The 19,744-nt window shown below is 40.3% G+C and overlaps 1 long non-coding RNA gene across 1 annotated transcript; it reads left to right on the top strand.

Moving 5' to 3' along the window:
* The first annotated feature begins 507 nt into the window (after positions 1 to 507).
* On the top strand, positions 508 to 16,382 carry LOC118414598. The gene is made up of 2 exons (XR_004831002.1): positions 508 to 1,027; positions 16,229 to 16,382. It is a non-coding gene; the product is annotated as an uncharacterized LOC118414598 (long non-coding RNA).
* Positions 16,383 to 19,744: the final 3,362 nt, after the last annotated feature.

The raw sequence follows: 19,744 nt of genomic DNA, 5'->3' as shown, positions 1-19,744 counted from the left end.
CTGCAGGGGGGTTGGCCCCACCCAAGAAACACATTTCAATGTTATTGTACTAGAAGATGTGAAAATTTGGTGTCCTCAAACGAAAAAATGTAACTGCAACAATTCCAACTTTTGAACCAGTTGCTGTCAGTGGCACTTTTGCATTGGTGCACACAGAATGCATTTGAATCATTCAATGGAGGTCTGGTGTGTTTTAATAAGAGTAGAAGCCATACTGAACATTATCGTGGCCCAGATATGACATAGACATATATAAATACAAACCATAGGGATAATGTTCTTTTTACCATGCATGCAGTGCTATGCAGTCTGTGCAATATGTACATCACTTTTTGTATGGAAAATGTGGTTAACACAAGTGCAGCTGTTAAAAAATCTTCAGACCTGTTCAACTATCAGCTTGGCTACAAATTATTAATGTGGGCTCATCTGATTGACCAGGAAACCACTTGTCACATAATATATGGCCAGTCTTCAACAGAATTTTGTCCCTTAGAATGTCCCATCTTAACTTGAAATTCTCTAAAACTCAACAATAACTCTGCAGGTTTGGTTTCTGTGTCGTGCCCTTGACTTGTAGCTTGGCTGTAGCGCTACCCAGTAGGGCATACTGCCAACAGTATATAAAAGATCCAACTCTAATCAGCATGTCAACAGTGATGCACTGTAGGGTGTAAAGCTGATACAATTTTTCTCTATGGTAGAGGACGCGAGCTGAAAATGGCCTTGCTGGCCCATGCTTTCAAGTCAAGAGGAAAGCTTTCAGATATCTTGCATGCTGTTTACTTGGCTGCCAGCAGAACAGCTCAGTCGGAAGTGAACTGCTAGACCTTTTGTCCAGTCTGCTATCTATTAATACCTCAAGTAGCAGTAGTAGAGACATACGGTGTTATGAGCACCGTTGGGGTTATGCTACTCCATTACGCATACCCTTTCTTTCAGCTGAGTACGAGACGGGGATGCAACAGGTCTTCCGTCCGGGTGAATGATGTAAATCACCATGTGGGCAGCCTGATATGAGATGAAGGTATGCCAGGCCTCCATTCAGGTGATTTGATATTATAAAGTGAATCACCAACTCCAGGCAGAAGGATTTGCTCCATAATGATGCACACCCTTACTCTTTTGAAAGGTGTGGTGGGTTCTTGAAAGTGCATGGGGTGTGGCTCTCCCCAAACACGCGTACGGGAACTCCATTTAACGTCCTATGTGAGGGATGGCCCTTACCAACGCTAGGTACTCATTTTCACATGAGTGAAGTGTGGAAATTTGTCTTAAGTGCCTTTCCCATAAGGGCACAAGATCAATGCCACTGCAGGATTCAAACTCTGCGCAATTGGGTCCTGAGCTCAATTGGGTCCGATAACGCCACGCAATCTCACAAAGCCCCTGAACCGCATTAAACCACCACCAACATTTCAGTGACATTGCTTGATTATTCAGTTCAACACCCTGAACTTTTGTTGGCAAAATGTTTTCAGACTAAACTGAAAAGCACCACATTTCCTGATTTAAGTACTTGTATCACTTTTTAGACAGCCATTCAGGTCAATACCCTGAACAAAATTTTTAAGATTTGTGTAGGGAAAATGCGTGAAAAGGTGAAACGGCAAAAGATTTGCAGAGAACACCGCAACAAAAAACCACCACATTTCCCTTTTTAGTATAATGTGTTTAATGTGTATAATGGGTAAAATTAGCGGAGTTTGCATTATACAGACTACCTCGGTACTTAGTGCTTTTTGCTTGGTCATTCATTTCACCACCCTAAGCAAAACCTCTCTATACACGTAGGCAGAATGTTGTTTGAAGGCTGTCTATAGCCGCCACGCCTCAACCTATGATGCAAGCGAACAATTGATTGATTGATTGATTGATTGATTGATTGATTGATTGAGCAACCGGATCTGATTTTGGAAATGAATACTAATTCAAGACATTTCTGGTTGCACCCACTACCTTTCATCAGTGACAATGGGCAGAGCTGTTGAAGAGAATATTTAGTACCCTTGAACTATGAATTGTCAATATAAGCAAAGGAGGTAAAGATGAATTTAAGCGTAACAGCCTTTCAGTGGACGGTTTTCCTCAAGCTAACATAATGATGCATTATACCGTCCAAATACCACTCTTGAAGTCCTTCTAATTATATATCTATATATATTTATAAAGCAACAAAAGATCCGTCAACCACTTCCCGAGTTATTCCCTTTCAAAATGATGGTGCAATTGCCCACACTTGGACGAATTTCTGTGAAATTTTGGGAATTTTTGCCAAGCGGATATATTGTGAGCCTAATATTTCTCTCTTTTTGAGTTACATATGGCATATTTTTGAGCATTCTAACATGAAATGCAGTGTATTTATAACCTTTTCTTATTAATTATGCAAATTAGCCCGTGATTTGCATGATAGAATTTGATTATGTAAGGCATCTCTGAAGCTATCTACATTCTAAATATCATGAAGATCCATCAACCCATTACCAAGTTATTCCCCTCTAAACTACAACTACAAATGTACACATGCCTGCGGACAAATTCATGAGATTTTGGGAATTTTGAGTGACAAATTTTGCTGGCAGACGAAGCTAAATTATATGCCATCAAAGTTTTATTATAGAGAAAGGTTTTTTGGGGGGCTACGACTCATGTTCCCAACATATTTTTGCCATGTCACAAGGGAGGTCCGGGGAAATTTCATTTTCTGCATTCGAGAAGTACATTTTGCCTGAAAGTAAGCTAAATTGGACACTGAAATCTGCACGAGTGAGAAGGTTTTTGAGGGAGATGCTTCCGCAACATATTGTTACCATGTTCAGTGCCGAAGGCCAAGAGACTCTGAGAAATTTTGAAACTGGACCCTTTGAACGCTATTTCCCCCATTTTGGGGGACATTTGATTTTGGGGGATTAACTTGCTACGAAGAATTTCTTGGTAACGCTTAACAGTGAATTCGGGATAACAACTAACGATTACTGTTGAATTAAAACGACCGATAATGCTTCACAAAGAATATACCGATAACAATTTACGTTGAATTAGAGCGGGTCGGTAACGATTAACATTGAATTAAAATGGATTGTAACACTTAATGGAAAAAGGCATGCAGGGCTATTACAGGCCCTCATAAATCCTTTAAGATAAACTGAAAGAAAGTTTGATTTTTCAGAGGGACACAGGTGAAAAGGTGGTGAATCACACTATCTGAAACATCAGACTGAATTTTAGAATCATATCCAGTTGCAATGACAATTTTGCGTATTTTATAACCTGGATGTCTAACCTCCATTGATATAACTTAATTCTGATGGTCCGATGTCGTTATGTAAGAAAGAACTAGAAAACTTGGAAGACAAAATACTTTCCCATGAGTACTCGCCTATCATTCCCTCAATCGCTTACTAGTAATCGATCCCTCAGTAAACCTGGTTTGTACCTACCAAGGCCATTGCAGGTCTCAAGCTTTCAATTAAGTATTAAGAACAAGCCCAAAGAAATATCAACATCTAGCCTACAAAGCGTTGTCCCTGTATCCACAATACACTACGGTAGGTCCCTTAATTTTGCATGTGATTTAAGGACAGCTCACACTACTGATTTGGATTTTAAACTAGCTGTCGAATAGAAGTATGTAACATCCAAAATCTTTGATATTCAATTCCATGCTATGTTCAAATCAGTTTTAAGAAATCAAGTTAACAGCCCAAACTGTACAGTTCATAATATAAGACCTTAAGTGAAAAAAGGTTGCGACTACAAAAGGCTAAGCAGCTGCAGAGGAAAGCACAAGCGATTGGCTAAATTGATGGAACTGTGAAGAATTGAAAGGTTTCCTTTAAATTAAAACAGTCGGGGAAGACTGAACACGGGAAAACAAGTCCTGTCATACCTTGCTTTGTTCAGTCTTTATTCCATGTAGTTACTTTTGTATCATCAGTGGTTTTTCGACCAATGATTAATATGTGTAATATGTGTTTCTGTGAATTTGCAGTGCCTGTTTTGTGCAGAGGCCGCCCACGCATCGAAAGGGATAATGGTCAAATATGCACAAACGCACTCTTCACGGAGACTGCCCAGGTATCGAGAGGGATAGAGGAAGTCATACCCCTGCCAATAGCCGGAAGTACGTCACGCACTCTTAACGGAGACCGCCCAGGTATCGAGAGGGATAGAGGAAGTCATACCCCTGCCAATAGCCGGAAGTACGTCACGCACTCTTAACGGAGACCGCCCAGGTATCGAGAGGGATAGAGGAAGTCATACCCCTGCCAATAGCCGGAAGTACGCCACGCACTCTTAACGGAGACCGCCCAGGTATCGAGAGGGATAGAGGAAGTCATACCCCTGCCAATAGCCGGAAGTACGTCACGCACTCTTAACGGAGACCGCCCAGGTATCGAGAGGGATAGAGGAAGTCATACCCCTGCCAATAGCCGGAAGTACGCCACGCACTCTTAACGGAGACCGCCCAGGTATCGAGAGGGATAGAGGAAGTCATACCCCTGCCAATAGCTGGAAGTACGTCACGCACTCTTAACGGAGACCGCCCAGGTATCGAGAGGGATAGAGGAAGTCATACCCCTGCCAATAGCCGGAAGTACGCCACGCACTCTTAACGGAGACCGCTAGAGAAAACATTTTCTGTTTGGAGGTTTTGGGAGGTTACAAGGAGCAGAATTCACTCCAACCAACTTGAAGAAACTACCAACAAACAACTATGGTTTTGACCTAGAGCACTTTTTTGTTTAAAACAGTTTTTTGTCTACAACATATTAAGCCTTTTATGGTCACAATTTTATTTCAGTATAGAGTCTTACATTATGAAGTCCAGTTTTGGTTGTTAACCTGATTTCTCAAACAGATGTGGTCATTGCATGAAAATGAATCTGTGTGCCTGATGATGTGTTTTCAGGCAGATTATTTATGTCTTACTATAGGGACATGTGGATGCCATCAAATTCTATATTTAGATTATGGTTTCTTCCTGAGTGTCTAGTGTGTTATATACAATCTTCAAGCCTTCAAACCAAACACTGCTATCTCATGGCATAATAATTTCAACTTTGTTTGATTCAAGGTGATTGACTGCAATGGTCTTTTAGAGTTTGAATCAACTTCACTAAGGGACCAACTAAGCAGTTGATGAAGGAGTAGGTTTACTGAGTATCCTGTCATGGGAAAGTATTCTATCCTCCAAGTTTCGTAAGTTAACAATGTCTTCCCCTGTAAGATTGGCATTGCAAATAAAGTAGCGTTAGAAATCTTTACATGCTAAGGATATGATCTTTGTGACTCCTAAGATAATACATACCTATAGGCCCTAATTTCTCATGACGTTTAACGTACATAGCTTGTAGCTGGAAAGCTCAAATCTATAATGAGTCATCTGTGAATTTAACGTAAAACATCATCGGCATTTGAATTTAGCATGAAGTGATGTCAGCCTTATCAAATTTGAATTACATGGCCCTTTAGAACCCCTACTCCCTCCTTGCAGAACAATATGACATGTACCTTATACCTGCACTTGGTACTGAATGGCTTTTCCTCTTACAGTTATATCTCTAGTTGAATGATATTCACACCAAGAATTCTCTGTTATAATGCCCTAATGTAAAACTTTAATATACAGTCCAGTGGTGTAGCCAGTGGTTACCAGAAGGTAAGAAGAGTGGCCGTACTATGAGACAACTAGACACTGAATCATTGCTGGTCAATGTATCTTGGTCACATCATCATGTTCATTTTCCCGGCAAGGGGAAAGGGGGCGATGGTTGTGATGACTTATCGGCCTCTTTGTGTATGGTTATGTAAGGGCCTGCATGCCTTTTTTTGCCATCGTTACAGACCCACTCTAATGCACCGTTAGGCCACACCAATTTAATTTCTTGGTTCACGGATTCGCTCGCTCCTATTTTTTGGAAAAAAAAATAAAAATAAAAATTACCACTCAGCAAATTTTCACCATTAATGAAACTATTCACCAACTTTCTGGTGTAGCAAAGTGGCCTTCATATTATAAGCTCCTTAAAGTGTGGGTACAGGTGCTGTTACTGTACAATTATAGTGTTTTTGTACTTTTTTCAAGCTGAAAACTTTTTTTCTTTATGTTTTGGATTAGCCGTTACCTTTACCCCAACCATTTTACAGTTTTTATTTTTATTTCGCCCTCTCGCTCCATATTTTTTATGAAAAAATCCGTGAACCAAGAAATTAAATTGGTGTGGCCTTAAGTGTCATTATTCATGAAGTGTTATTGGTCGTTTTAATTCAACGTTAATCAGTACTTGTTAACCTGTATTCACTGTTAAGCGTTACCAAGAAATTCTTCGTAACCCGTTATAGCCAAGATATGTGAAAAGCCAGATCGAGGCCCTAAAAGTGCAGGAAATGGGGTTTCAAAGGGTTTAGATTTTAGAAATTTTTCCGAGCCTCCGCTTAGTCTGTCATCAAAATTTGTCCCACAAAACACAGGAAGTGGCATTTCAGAGGGTCCAGACTTCAAAATTTCCCCGGACCTATCTCGCGAGCCGTGTCTTTGGTGTTCAAAATGGTGAAAATATGTATGGGGTGTGCGTCGCTCTCAACATGTGTAACTTGCCGGAAAATGATTGACATGTTTTCAAAATTTTGCTGGGGGAGCATATCATCGGACACAGCCACGCCCCCCCCCCCCAAGATGGCGTGATGTGTCTTCAAGTGTCTTCGGTACTCCATGTGCTAAAAATTTTGTCAGCAATAGTTCCCCCCTAAGATATTTACTGCCGACGCCTATGTGGCGGGAACTAAATGAAGCAAATGTCAGGTAGGCAACGCCATTGCTCCGGGTCCATGGGGACCTTTTTCTTATCACATTGTCATTAGTAAGCTATTTACAACATTGAGACACCCTAATGGGCTTCACTTTATTACCTTTGCCAAGAAGGTTATATTTTTGGTTAAGGCCTCATGCTGTGTCCCTATATGTAGGTCAACAGCATATAAATCGAGAAGCTGTGTATGGATTTTAATGATATTTTGGTATTTGAGTAGTGGTTGCGAAAGGAAGGTCATGTTCCGTCAGGACGGTATCGGGCCGAACGTGTGGGTCCGCTTTCTTGTAAACAGTATAACTCGAGAACCCTTGAATGGATCCTGATAATATTTGGCAGGTGGGTAGGGGTCACAAAAAAGAAGGTCAATTGATCGATAATGGTCCCCCTAGCGGCTCCCTAAGGTACTGCAGCAAAACTTTTAATTTTGACATCTCTTGTTCTGGACATGCTGTCGTCATGATTTTTGAGTGGTAGATAGCCCTTGGGCCAGAGAAAAAGTGCTGTGAGTTTGGACCCCCTAGCAGCTTTTTGGAACTACAGGCACCAATTTCCTTTCAAACTTTGGACGAGAATAACTCAAGAACGTGTTGACAGATCATAATGATTTTTGGTATGTAGATAGAATGAGTGATGACTTACATAATGCAATACTAATTATGCAAATCAACAGCTAATTTGCATAATTAATGAGAAAAGTTCATAAATCCACTGAATTCCATGATATGGGTTTCAAACTTGTCACTTATGTAGCTAAGAGACATATCCAATACATATTAATTATGCAAATAGGACCTAATTTACATAATTAATGAGAAACATGAACATGTTGACGGATCATCATGATTTTTGGTATGTAGATAGCCTAAGTGCTTAGAGTTACATAGTGGGAAACTTATTATACAAATTAACAGAAAATTTACATAATTAATGAGGAAAGTTTACAAATCCACTGCATTCCATGATAGGACTTTCAAACTTGTGACATATGTAACTGAGAAAGAGAGAAATGTCAATAGACACTTGACCAAAGCTACCCTATCATAATTTACTATTCGGCCAGGCCGGAGTCTGGTAGAGACTACATGATTTTGACAAAGCACTATGAAAGTTGCGCTGGAAAGTATCACAACAGTGTACATAATGTCATTGTCACCTTTGCCAAGAAGTTTATGTTTTTGGTAGCGTTTTTGGGTTTGTGGGGAACACACGTTCATGCAGTCGTTTGCTATTAGGGTAGGTACTCTTTAGTAATACTAGTACATGAATAATACCATAAAGTCTTGGATAAAGGTATGATTATTTGGCGAAGGGATGTGTTCGTGGAACTCTAGTTCGTTATGCATCGCAATTTCAAATTGCTTTTGATTCTTACTTCACATCATGGAAAAACAAATCAGATTCCCCTGTAGAATGCATCAAAACAATTGTATAACTGCCTTTCAGGATATTCCTTGTGGCAGTACCCCCTTCCTTGCCGTTTCCCTTTAGAAGCTGATTGTTTGCTGGAGACAGTATCTATCAAATCTAACTGGCTAAATTCTTGTTGAATTGTAGATTCTAAGCAATAATGCAGTACCTTCTTACGGGTAGTAAATGATGTTGATAAGATACAATGAGCTTTTTGAGTGAATTCCGTATTAAATTTCATTCAATGGACTCCTAATTTTCATAACCTGATGAGACAAACTTATTGAAAACATTGCTGTTGTAAGGTGATTAAATTTCATGCAAGGCGTTAAGTAATTGCCAAAGTAGCTAACCTTCCTCACTTAATAGATGCCAGTCCATTAGAAGTATAGTACTCAAATCCACCTAGTAGCCTGATTAAAGGGGCATTCTACTTCAGAAGCGAGTGTTATTTTCTGAATCATGATAGTAACTCCTTTGCATATCAATTCATAGGGTATAGAAAACCTGCTCTTCAACAGATCTGCTCAGTGTCACAGGCAAAAGGTAAGTCAAATGCTACATGTACTTGTCATGAAATGTCTGACCATTTCCAAAATCAAATCCAGTTGCTTGAATAAACTGCTATTTGGCAAATTTTATTACCTGGATGTCTAACCTTCATCAACACTTCAGTCTTTCCACGACCAAAAGATTTCCAAACAGAAAAAGAAAGCTCATTTTTCCAACACATTTGTATGGCGCAACAATGGTGTACTGTAAATGCAGAATTGTTCGCGGTGGCCACTTCACTGCGAACGTAAAATCACCCCAAACATTTATCCATTTGTGGCTACAATCTGTGGCGCTACCGCGAACTTAAAACCACCGCCAAAGCTGAGCATTTTCCCGCTACCGCGACATTAAATCCCCACGAATTTAAATGCATTTCCCATGAATTTAAATGCATTTACAGTACTTGACAATTGTACTCTCTGATGAGTCTGGTCATAAAATACCTCAAGTTGGTACTTGAATGAGGTAATTTGCATAGGAATAACCAAAACATTAACGTTTTGATCCTTATTTCCTAGTAGGTTGGGAAAAAGGTTTGTACCCTTTAGTTTGCAGTTGAAACAATGTGTACTACAGTTAGTCATACCAATGTTGGTCCCTTACGTGGGGTGTTGTAACTTCGGATGTACTGTAACTTCGGGTGGATTTTAAATTGTCTCAGAAGTCAGCCATGTTTGTTTTCGTCCATAGTGCTGAATAAAATTCAAAGTTAAAAATCAAAGACCAAAGTTAATGCATACATGTCAAACTGTCGTCTGGATGAAACATGGACTTTTGCCTCAACAAGAAAATGCACGGCCACATATACTCTTCCACTAAACTTACTCAACTATTATCGCATGAAAATTCAATTGTTTTACACATACAGTATGAAGCTATTATAATATAAAACACGCATGCAATGTCACCTCTGTGAACATAAAGCTGTCTTTAATAGAGCACCGTGATCTGAGACGGCAGCCATTCTTGATACAGGCTGTCTCCGATGGCTACGGACGCCTTCGACAAACGTTTTTTTTTTTATAGCAAACATGTTTGCATGAAACCTTAGACCCATGAAGTTCAAAACTTGATTAGATTGTCAGGCTTTGAAGGCTGCCCGATGTATCGTTGAACGCATACACAAACTTCATGGAAAGTAAACAACAGTTTTCAGACAGCCGACACTAGTGCAATACAATGTTGAACTAAAATATTAAAATATTTAATTTACATCCGAAGATACAACACATGTATATAATCAATAATAATAATGTCCTTGGACAGTGGAACCGCATTGGAGAGCCTTAACCACTTCTAGCATTTCAAGATGACATTGTACAATAAAATTTCTAGGTTTGTACCACTGAATTAGCCTCTACCAGACTCTGTGATTTAGCCAGTCATACAGTCAATATCTTGATGAAACTCTTTTTGCAGGAATTGTTCTCCAGGAGGAGTTTTGTACTCCTATGAAGCCGAAGGATTTGGGCCGAAGCCTTTTTTTGAATTTCATGATGAGTTCTGGTAGAGACTTTCCCTAAAACATAAAGTGTGTGTCCTCGAACCTCATGTTTGTATCACTGATTATGATCCTACAAGTTTTGAAAATTTGTATCACTGGTCACACAAATTTGTAAGTATATTTAACCAGAATCCATTGATTTAATTGTTTTAAGTTTGATTTATTGATTTATTATTTGCTTGCACTTTGTTTCAGGTTAATGAGCTGTTGGTGGTCACAGGTTTATGTTTGCGGTAAAGTATCGAAGAGCAGGGCAGGCACAAAATTGAAACACGGTTGGCGGCGCAAATCGCAAAGTAAGGCTGTTGTTGTCCCTTTTTGGTTAATGAGCTGTTGGTGGTGGTTTACAGTTGCGGTAGAGTATTGAAAAGCGGGGCAGGCAGAAAATGGAAAACACGAATCTCAGCGCAACATCACAAAAGCGAGGCTTTTGTTGCCCCTGCTTGCCGCTGCCGTTGGCATACTGTAAATGCATTCAATTTCAAAATAGAGTTCACTATGTTTTTCACCAGCACTTTCTTAGTGGTGTTCAGTTTGCGGTGACCAAAAACCAAAAACATTTTCAAAATAGAGTTCACTATGTTTTTCACCAGCACTTTCTTGGTGGTGTTCAGTTTGCGGTGACCAAAAACCAAAAACATTTCAAACATTGCAGTTTTGCATGCATTTACAGTATCCCGGGGGGTACCACGGGGAGGTGGCAGTCGGTTCTTTTAACCCCCCGTTTTTTATTTTTGTATGAGTTTTATGTTTTTATCTTTTTATGGTAGTTAACCCCTCTCTGCCAAACAAATTTTGCAGGGAGGGGTTAAACTAATTTTTATGGTTTTTATGGTCAAGGTTTTAAAGTTTTTTTTGGGGTTTTATGTTTTTGTCTCTTTTTGGAAGTTAACCCAACCCTGCCCAAAACAAATTGGCAGGGAGGGGTTAACTTATTTTTATGCTTTTATGAGTTTAAATTTTTTTGGGTTTTATGTTTTTACCTATTTTTGTAAGTTAACCCCCACCCTGCCAAACGAGTTCGGCAGGGAGGAGGTTATACTAATTTTATCGTTTTTATGCAATTTATATTATTTACAATATTTACAATTTGTGGTCAGTGGTACAAACCCCTTCAAATGTAAATTGGTAAATCTTACCTTCAAGATGCCAGGCCCTGCTGCCACCATGGCGGTCTGTGATGGTATGGAATGATATGGAATCGGTGGCAGATGGGATGGAATCGGTGGATGGGATGGACTGGATGCTGGGTGGTATGGACTGGGTGGTGGATGATATGGACTGGGTGGTAGATGATATGGACAGGGTGGTGGATTGAAATGGACTGGGTGGCAGATGGGATGGAATCGGTGGTGGATGGTATAAACTGGATGCTGGATGGTATGGACTGGGTAGTAGATGATATGGACTGGGTGGTAGATGGTATGGCCTGGTTGTTAGATGGGATGGACTGGGTGGTAGATGGTAGAGACTGGGTGGTGGATGGTAGAGACTGGGTGGTAGATGGTATGGACTGGGTGGTAGATGGTAGAGACTGGGTGGTGGATGGTAGAGACTGGGTGGTAGATGGTATGGACTGGGTGGTAGATGGTAGAGACTGGGTGGTGGATGGTAGAGACTGGGTGGTAGATGGTATGGACTGGGTGGTAGATGGTATGGGCTGGATGGCGGATGGACAGGGTGAAATAGGCTGGTGGATGGGATGGATGTTGATGCTGGGTTGGTGGGATGGTTGTGGTTGATATCCAGGGACCCCCCTCCCCCCAAAATATCCAGGGACCCCCCTCCCCCTCCAAATATCTAGGGACCCCCCTCCCCCTCCAATTATCTAGGGACCCCCCTCCCCCTCCAAATATCTAGGGACCCCCCTCCCCTTCCAAATATCTAGGGACCCCCCCCCCCTCCCCCCAAATATCTAGGGACCCCCTTCCCCCCAAATATCCATTTATCCACTTGTCCATCAACAGTTACACCTTCCCAGGGGCCTGAAAAAGAAGGAAAAAAAATGTCAGTCATCTCTTGTATCAAAGTCAGAAAATAAAGCCATAATGCAATTTTGCCTGGAAGCATAAGTTGCAAGGGGACCAAAACAGAATATCAAGTTCCACTAGAAACTAAATTAGGCCATGCATGTTAATTTGATTATTTGATGACATATGCTCATCAGTTTTCGTCTGTTTTCAAAAATAAAAAAGAAGCTTACGACCTTGCTGTAAATCGTACAAAGTAGTAACTGTTGTAAAGTGGGCACATATATGCCATAAATTGAAAATAGATATCGAAAAACGTATTACTAAATTATATAAATGCCTGTCCAGTTTCACATGATAGTAAACCCCACCCTGTCCTCAACAATCAGTCCCCTTTCGTTGCTGAATTCAGGTATTCCAAACATCATGTACTAGATACTTTTCATCATCCCAAACTATCCGTAGTTTCTTAAGGCATACAAAGGAAGAAAGAAAGACTTACATTTACATTTATCGTCTTCTCCTATGTGGGATGGGGTTTGCTGCTTGCCGGGCGCGTCTTAAACCTTGTCTGGGGCGTACGGGGGCTTGCCTGGGGCGTCTGGGGGCGTGGACAAAGTCGAAGGGCTCGTCTGTAAGAAGAACACAAGGAAGGGACACACAGGAGAGTCAATGTCTTTACATTTATGCAGAAAAATATCAAAACTGTGTTAAAACGTTTTATATGAAGGTCAGACATCCAGGTAAACAATATTCAATCTCTACAACTGGATAAGAATGGAGATTTACTTTTGCATGTTTCGAGTAACATCAATCACTCTTCTTCAGGGTGACTAGTCTATGAACTGGCAGAAACGAATTTCAATACATCTACCTAGAAATACCATCACTCATATTGTAAATCATGTACTAGGTTCCATACTTCACAAAGCAAACTTTAAGGATAAGTAACTAAAACTTTTTCCTTAAATGCTTTTATCTTGTCGTAGGAACTTACATGTATAGCTAATATTCTAAACATGATTTACATATGAGAATCATTTCATGTACAACGTTTTTTTCTGGTTCATTCTAGTGACGCTGAATAAGAGTGATGGCACTCAAATAAAAATTTATCTGTTTTTATCCAGTTGTAAAGGTTGAAATGTATTTCAATGTGTTGAATTTTTGACAAAATTACCAGGAATTATCACATTTATTGAACAGATGAAAATCTATTCATCAATATCATTATCAACTTACATCTGACAGGGGCTACACCGGCGTTGCCTCGGGGAGTGCGGCGGAGGACAGGTTGGATGGGCGGGTTCTGGGGTGGGTTTGCGGCTGGGTTCTGGGCTGGGTTTGCGGCTGGGTTCTGGGCTGGGTTCTGGGCTGGGTTTGCGGCAGGATTGGCAGGAAGTGGGATGTTCAGTTGGGCTTGGGCTGAGTTGTTCTGGATGTTGGGCTGTGGAGGTGGCTGGTTCAGGTTATTCAGGTTTGGCGGCGGGTTTTGTGGAGGTGGGATCGGAGGCTGGTTGGGCTGCTGGTGTTGAGAGGGTGGGATTGGAAGGCTGTTTGGGCTGTTGGTGTTGAGGAGGTGGGATCGGAGGCTGGTTGGGCTGTGGTGGGTTCAGAGGCTGGTTGGGCTGTGGTGGGTTCAGAGGCTGGTTGGGTTGTGGTGGGTTCAGAGGCTGGTTAGGTTGTGGTGGGTTCAGAGGCTGGTTGGGCTGTGGTGGGTTCAGAGGCTGGTTGGGTTGTGGTGGGTTCAGAGGCTGGTTGGGTTGTGGTGGGTTCAGAGGCTGGTTAGGTTGTGGTGGGTTCAGAGGCTGGTTGGGTTGTGGTGGGTTCAGTGGCTGGTTGGGTTGTGGTGGGTTCAGAGGCTGGTTGGGTTGTGGTGGGTTCAGAGGCTGGTTCGGCTGGGGTGGGTTCAGAGGCTGGTTGGGTTGTGGTGGGTTCAGGGGCAGGTTCAGGTTGTTGGGTGGTTGAATGGGCTGCTGGTTGGGCTGGATGACCGCCATGATGGCAGCGAGCTGGGCAAACACAGCAGGCTGCAGGGAAAAAGACAATTGTTGTCATGAAAGGTTTTTGGGAGGAGTTCTATTCATTGGATTGTTACACTGTAGTCATGGGGTATCTGGCGTAACTAAGGCTGCCATCACCAACACAAATGGGCACTCCATTTTACTATGCAATCAAATGATTTACCAACAATCAAGTTTAACATAGCCATTATAGTGGCTGGTTTTGATTAACGATGAATTTGAATTATAGCTAATACTACACAACAAGGAAAAGGACAAGCAGACATTTCTCTGATGGAAGAGTTGTATTGTCAGTCTGAAAGTAAATTTAACTTCCACAGGCTGCTCACAGAGAGATTGCACTGGGCTAATGTATAGTAAAATTCTAAGACTAGATTGACGAGATGAATTATCTAAAAAACAGATACGTAGTTTGAAATAGAATTAAATGAAAATGTGCTTACGAAGTTGGCAGCCAGCTGCTGGATGGTGTTCCGCATGTCTGTGTGAAATGGAAACACAATTATGATAAGTATGTACTCTCAACTGATATGTCCAATATTACCACCAATAGATAGTGCATGAAAAACACATGATGCTAGTTCTGTGACCTTTATCTGTGGGGTAACCATTGCATAGACTGTGGTTTCAGCTCATAACAAACAACAAATATATGTTACCTCATGGATAAAGGTGAAGTAGCATTAGCTGTCATATGGTAATTTAGTTTTAACCCTTGATGATATAAAACAATTGAGTCAGAACAAAATAATGATACATTTGGGTTCAAAGCTGGCATTCCTGGTATTTCAATACATTTGAATTCAACAAATGTAGTTACTGACAGGACTGTTACATTAATATTTTATCAATTGCATCCTATTCTTTGACGTCTGAAAAATGTTTGTATAATAAGTCCTTATTACAAATACTGTTACATTGCTATTGAGAGATTTCACATTCATGCCTTGTACATAACAAGTGACTACCATTCTCTTCTCAGTTTTTAAAATGACTGATAGAGTCCAATCCAAGTCGCTGTGCGGACATTCATTGTTATTGCTTGGAATTGTTTTTAAATTAGTTTTTTGTAATTAGGCCGTTTGATTATATGGATGACATCTGCATGTGCACCAATCTTTAAGGCTGTTTCAAATGAACAAGATTTTCACCATCATGCTGTAAATCATATAAAGCAGATGTAGAATGAGCAAATATATGCTTTAGATTGAAGGAAAATATATCAGAATGTTGATAAATGTCAATTCCAAGCTCAAAGAATGGAGAATGTGGCCAACATTGATATTTCATAGTTTGTAAACATTTCAAATTTGGTTTCAAAGCCTGTAAATAGTTTTACCAAATCAGAAAACATTTGGAACATATTTGTACGATATTATGAATATTGATAATAGATTCAGACTTAATTCATATATTTTAAAAGTACTGTAAATGCAGTTGCCACTTAACAGTGGTTTTGAGTTCAGGGTGAACATTTTTCCATTGCAGAATTGTGACACTACAGTATATGGCAGTGCCGCGAACTCCAAACCACCGCAAACACCCCACGTTTCCCCTACCAAAATTAAAACCCTGCAAACTTAAATGGCATTTACAGCATAATTATGACCTAACAACCCACATGGTGACTTGGAATGGACTTAAGAAGAAAAAGGAAAGGACACCAACTTTGATTCTCCTGTCGAAGCTGGACGTTCTCACCACTCAGACGCTGCGTTTCACCATTCAGACGCTGCAAGAAGAATTATTTGCATTGTTTAATAACCACCAAAAATGGTTTCCAATTTAGTAGGCCTTATATCAAGCTGGTTTATCTGCAGTCAATACACAGTAAAAACATGAAAAGAAAGACTAGACATGGACACAAAACATTGACAACGTATATTGTTATTATTGTACATATCATTGTATTGTATAGCGTGTTGCACTATAAATGTATTTTATGTACAGCAGGCAGCCTTCAAAGGTGCATGTCAGGGTGGTGCTGGATTTGAGGAGTCATGCAGGGATGCCACACAGCAGAGGAGACAAGCTAGGAAGGAGTGTGCTGTCAACCCCTCCCAACCCCAAGATTCATTCCCAAGAAATACATCTTCAAGAGATGCCCACAGTTTATTAACTGCATGCATATCATTATGTAATTGTTTACCATCAGAGCCTTTTGGGACTGTCTCAAAAAATGATACACATGGGTAATCATCACTGCAGGAGAAAAAAGGCTGTATCCATACCTCAAAGTCATTTATACATAAAGATACATTTTGTATTTGCACTATCAATCAATCAATCAATCAATCAATCAATCAAAACAGCTACACACAGTTTCCTATCTTAGGGTGAAGGCCCACAACATGTTTCTGACAATGACAGACTGTGTGAACAAAGAAATGAATGTAAGATTATATCTTTATTTCAAACCAAAATCAACTTACTTGCAATTCCTGCACCACCCATGGAAAATTCACCGCCATGACTGAGTAGCTAGGGTAGGGAGGAATGAATGAATGAATGAATGAAAAAATGAATGAATGAATGGATGAACAAATATCACTTTCTCACATACCACATAAGGCCATATTGATTTGATTATATGAATTTCAATTGCCAACCATCAATCCCCCCCCCAACAAATTGTAAAAAAAAAATTAAATCAGATCAAAGTAGAAGATCTGAAAGAATAAAATGAAGAATCTAGTGTTCATCGCATTATAAACAGTGTGTTTTCAAATTTATTGCAGACCACATAACGTAAATTTCATAATGCATGAAACTGCTTTTTATGCCATATTTTTTTGTGCACGGCCGCATCAGTTTTGGGGTTCCCAGACTTTGTCATCCATATGATCAAACCAAGGAGGTTGTAGCAAACTGTTTTGTATCTTCTGTTGTGGACATCTGACGGCCACCTGATTTCATTTGACTTACTGAAATTCTAGAACAGTACAATGCACTACACTAGTTCAACTCTACAACAAGAGGATGGGCATGGTGACATACAGGAAACCTTTAAACAAACAGAAAGCGGGACAAAAACGTCTAAGAAAACGTCCAAATTTAACGGGCGCCAAATCTGCTGGAGCGCCGTCTGGCGAACTACCGAATATTTGCATAAAAGGCGCGAAATTTGAAATACACGTTGTGCCCATTCACCGACTCCGATTCGAACCGGGGTTGTACAACTCAGTTCCACACGAGATTCTAAAACGTCAAGAATTCAGTTCTGCTTCAGAATAATGGTTGCACAGAAACTGATGTATCGCAGTCCACTTGAACTAGAGTGTTTTCCATGCGTTGACAGTCTTTAAAATGTACCATAATCGTGACCATCTACAATGGGATGGGGAGTGGGATGAAATGACGTTCATCACATGCCGTGACCAAAAACATTGGCATAAAAGATAAAAAAAATGACTACAAGCAACGATTTCATTCTGTCATTGTTAGTTTCTACACTCTGACGAAAAGAGACAGGATTCAGTCGGTGTGTTTTATATTGAATACACCAATTGGCTATTGTTCTTCGTTGTGACAATAATTTACTATTGGGGGAGGGCGACACCGGTTATTACAAACAGTCAAAAGTCATAGATTTAAAGTTTCATTGTTTTGGTAAAAATTTATTCTGTAACAAAATTAAGTTGTAGCATTAAACACAAGTAGAAAAATGATTTGTCTTACCATACACTAGGTGGGCAGCCGCCACACCAATACACGCACGTAAGGAAAGCAAGGCTCGAGCGGGGCGTCCTGTCACCCAGGACGCGTTCAGGAGAATGTGACGTATCACTTGTCTTAGTGAGCTTGCGCGGACCGGTCACACCTGGATCACACCTGGCCTATAACAAATGTAAATATGTTAAGGCCTAAAGAAAAAAAATATGGTGTTTCCGGTTACCTGATGACCGGCCCCAGCAAAAACCACAAACTTGTCCGGAACTCACTACCGCATGACGTTAGAGCAGCAGCTTCTCGTTCAAGACTAGTGTCTCTACTCTCCCAGCAGAAGTCTGTTTGTTTGTTTGTTTGTTTGTTTATTAAGGAATCTCCGTTAGTTTTGACATACAACAACTACTCTTCTGGAGTCCTCTTCCCTTGTCAGGCTGACACTTATCATCGACTAATTTTGATACAATACGTTACAGGTTTAACATCAATCAATAAAATCATTTAACAACATTACATGGTGAGATGTTAACATGAGTCATTAATTGCTGGGTTTCGGGCGGTAAATGACGCAATTACCTCAAACAATAACATTATCTAAAGTCAACCAATAGCATCGTTTAGAAATATACAGGCTTGTCATTGACGTCATACTAATTACAATTTGAATCCTCCGACGACCATGTTGTTGGCGGGTAATTAAATTAAGCAGTAGCATCTTCGTGTTGCTAACAGACGTACGCTGTAATCCGACATGGCGCAGATGACGTCAAATGAAAAGCCTGTATCATATCAAATGCATAGGTCAATAATACACTTAACATCAATTAATTAATCACAGTTCGGCTCCGGCTGTTTTTTGACGTTCCTTTAGACGTTTGTGTCGGGCTTTCTATTTTGTACTGTTTTCTTTATAGTATGATTGTATCATTGCTAAATTATTGCTAAAGAGGATTGCCAAATCATCTTTCGGACTCTCTTGAATCTGTTCAAAAGCGGTGTATGAGAATCATTGGACTTCCTGTTGACTCTATCCCAACACTAGCTAGTAGACGTGAGAGAGCTACACTGAGAACTCTAGAACATATCCTTCAGGATGAGTCTTCTCCTCTCTGGGCATTCTTAACCAGGTCCGCGGACACTCACTACGGTCTTCGTAGCAGAAGACCATATTGTGCAAAAATGATAAGCAAGACTAAAAGACATGCGTTATCCTTCATTCCACGCGCATTAGATTTGTTGTATGCAAGTGGCCACTAGTGTCCGAAAGTGTATCCTAGAGACTACTAGTACAATGTTAGAGACTATTAGTACGTCTGTATTAGCCTAGCTTCTTTTCAAACAATATCTTTGTGTACTAAACTGTCGGAATACCATGTATGCAGATTTATGCAGAGATTCAATAGCCTAGTTTTATTCACGATGTTTGTTCTAATTTATGTATGTGGAGATAACCCACAATTATTGTAATGAAACTCGCAATTCAGCTACCAAGCTGCAATGTTTTACAAATAAAATCATTCATTCATTGCTATGTTATAGTAGAAATTGGGCATATATAGTCAGATAACATGCCAGACGAGTTCGCTGGGTCGCAAACCATACTCCCCGGTCAGCAGAGTTTAATTTGCATTTTGTCACATGAGTCACATAGTATTTTGTTCAAACAGATGATTGTAGAATTCTGGAAAAAAATTGTGAAATTGGCCAGGGGAGTCAGTCCACGCTTAGGTTCATGTTTCTGCGCGGCCGGCCAACTCCTCTGGTAAGTTATTCTCCATATAATAGCCAGCGTTGTCAGTC

The sequence above is a fragment of the Branchiostoma floridae genome, chromosome 4 (assembly GCF_000003815.2).
Source record: "Branchiostoma floridae strain S238N-H82 chromosome 4, Bfl_VNyyK, whole genome shotgun sequence".
Taxonomy (NCBI): domain Eukaryota; kingdom Metazoa; phylum Chordata; class Leptocardii; order Amphioxiformes; family Branchiostomatidae; genus Branchiostoma; species Branchiostoma floridae.
Note: the sequence above shows the minus strand (reverse complement) of the source record. Positions and strands in the feature narration are given on the sequence as shown.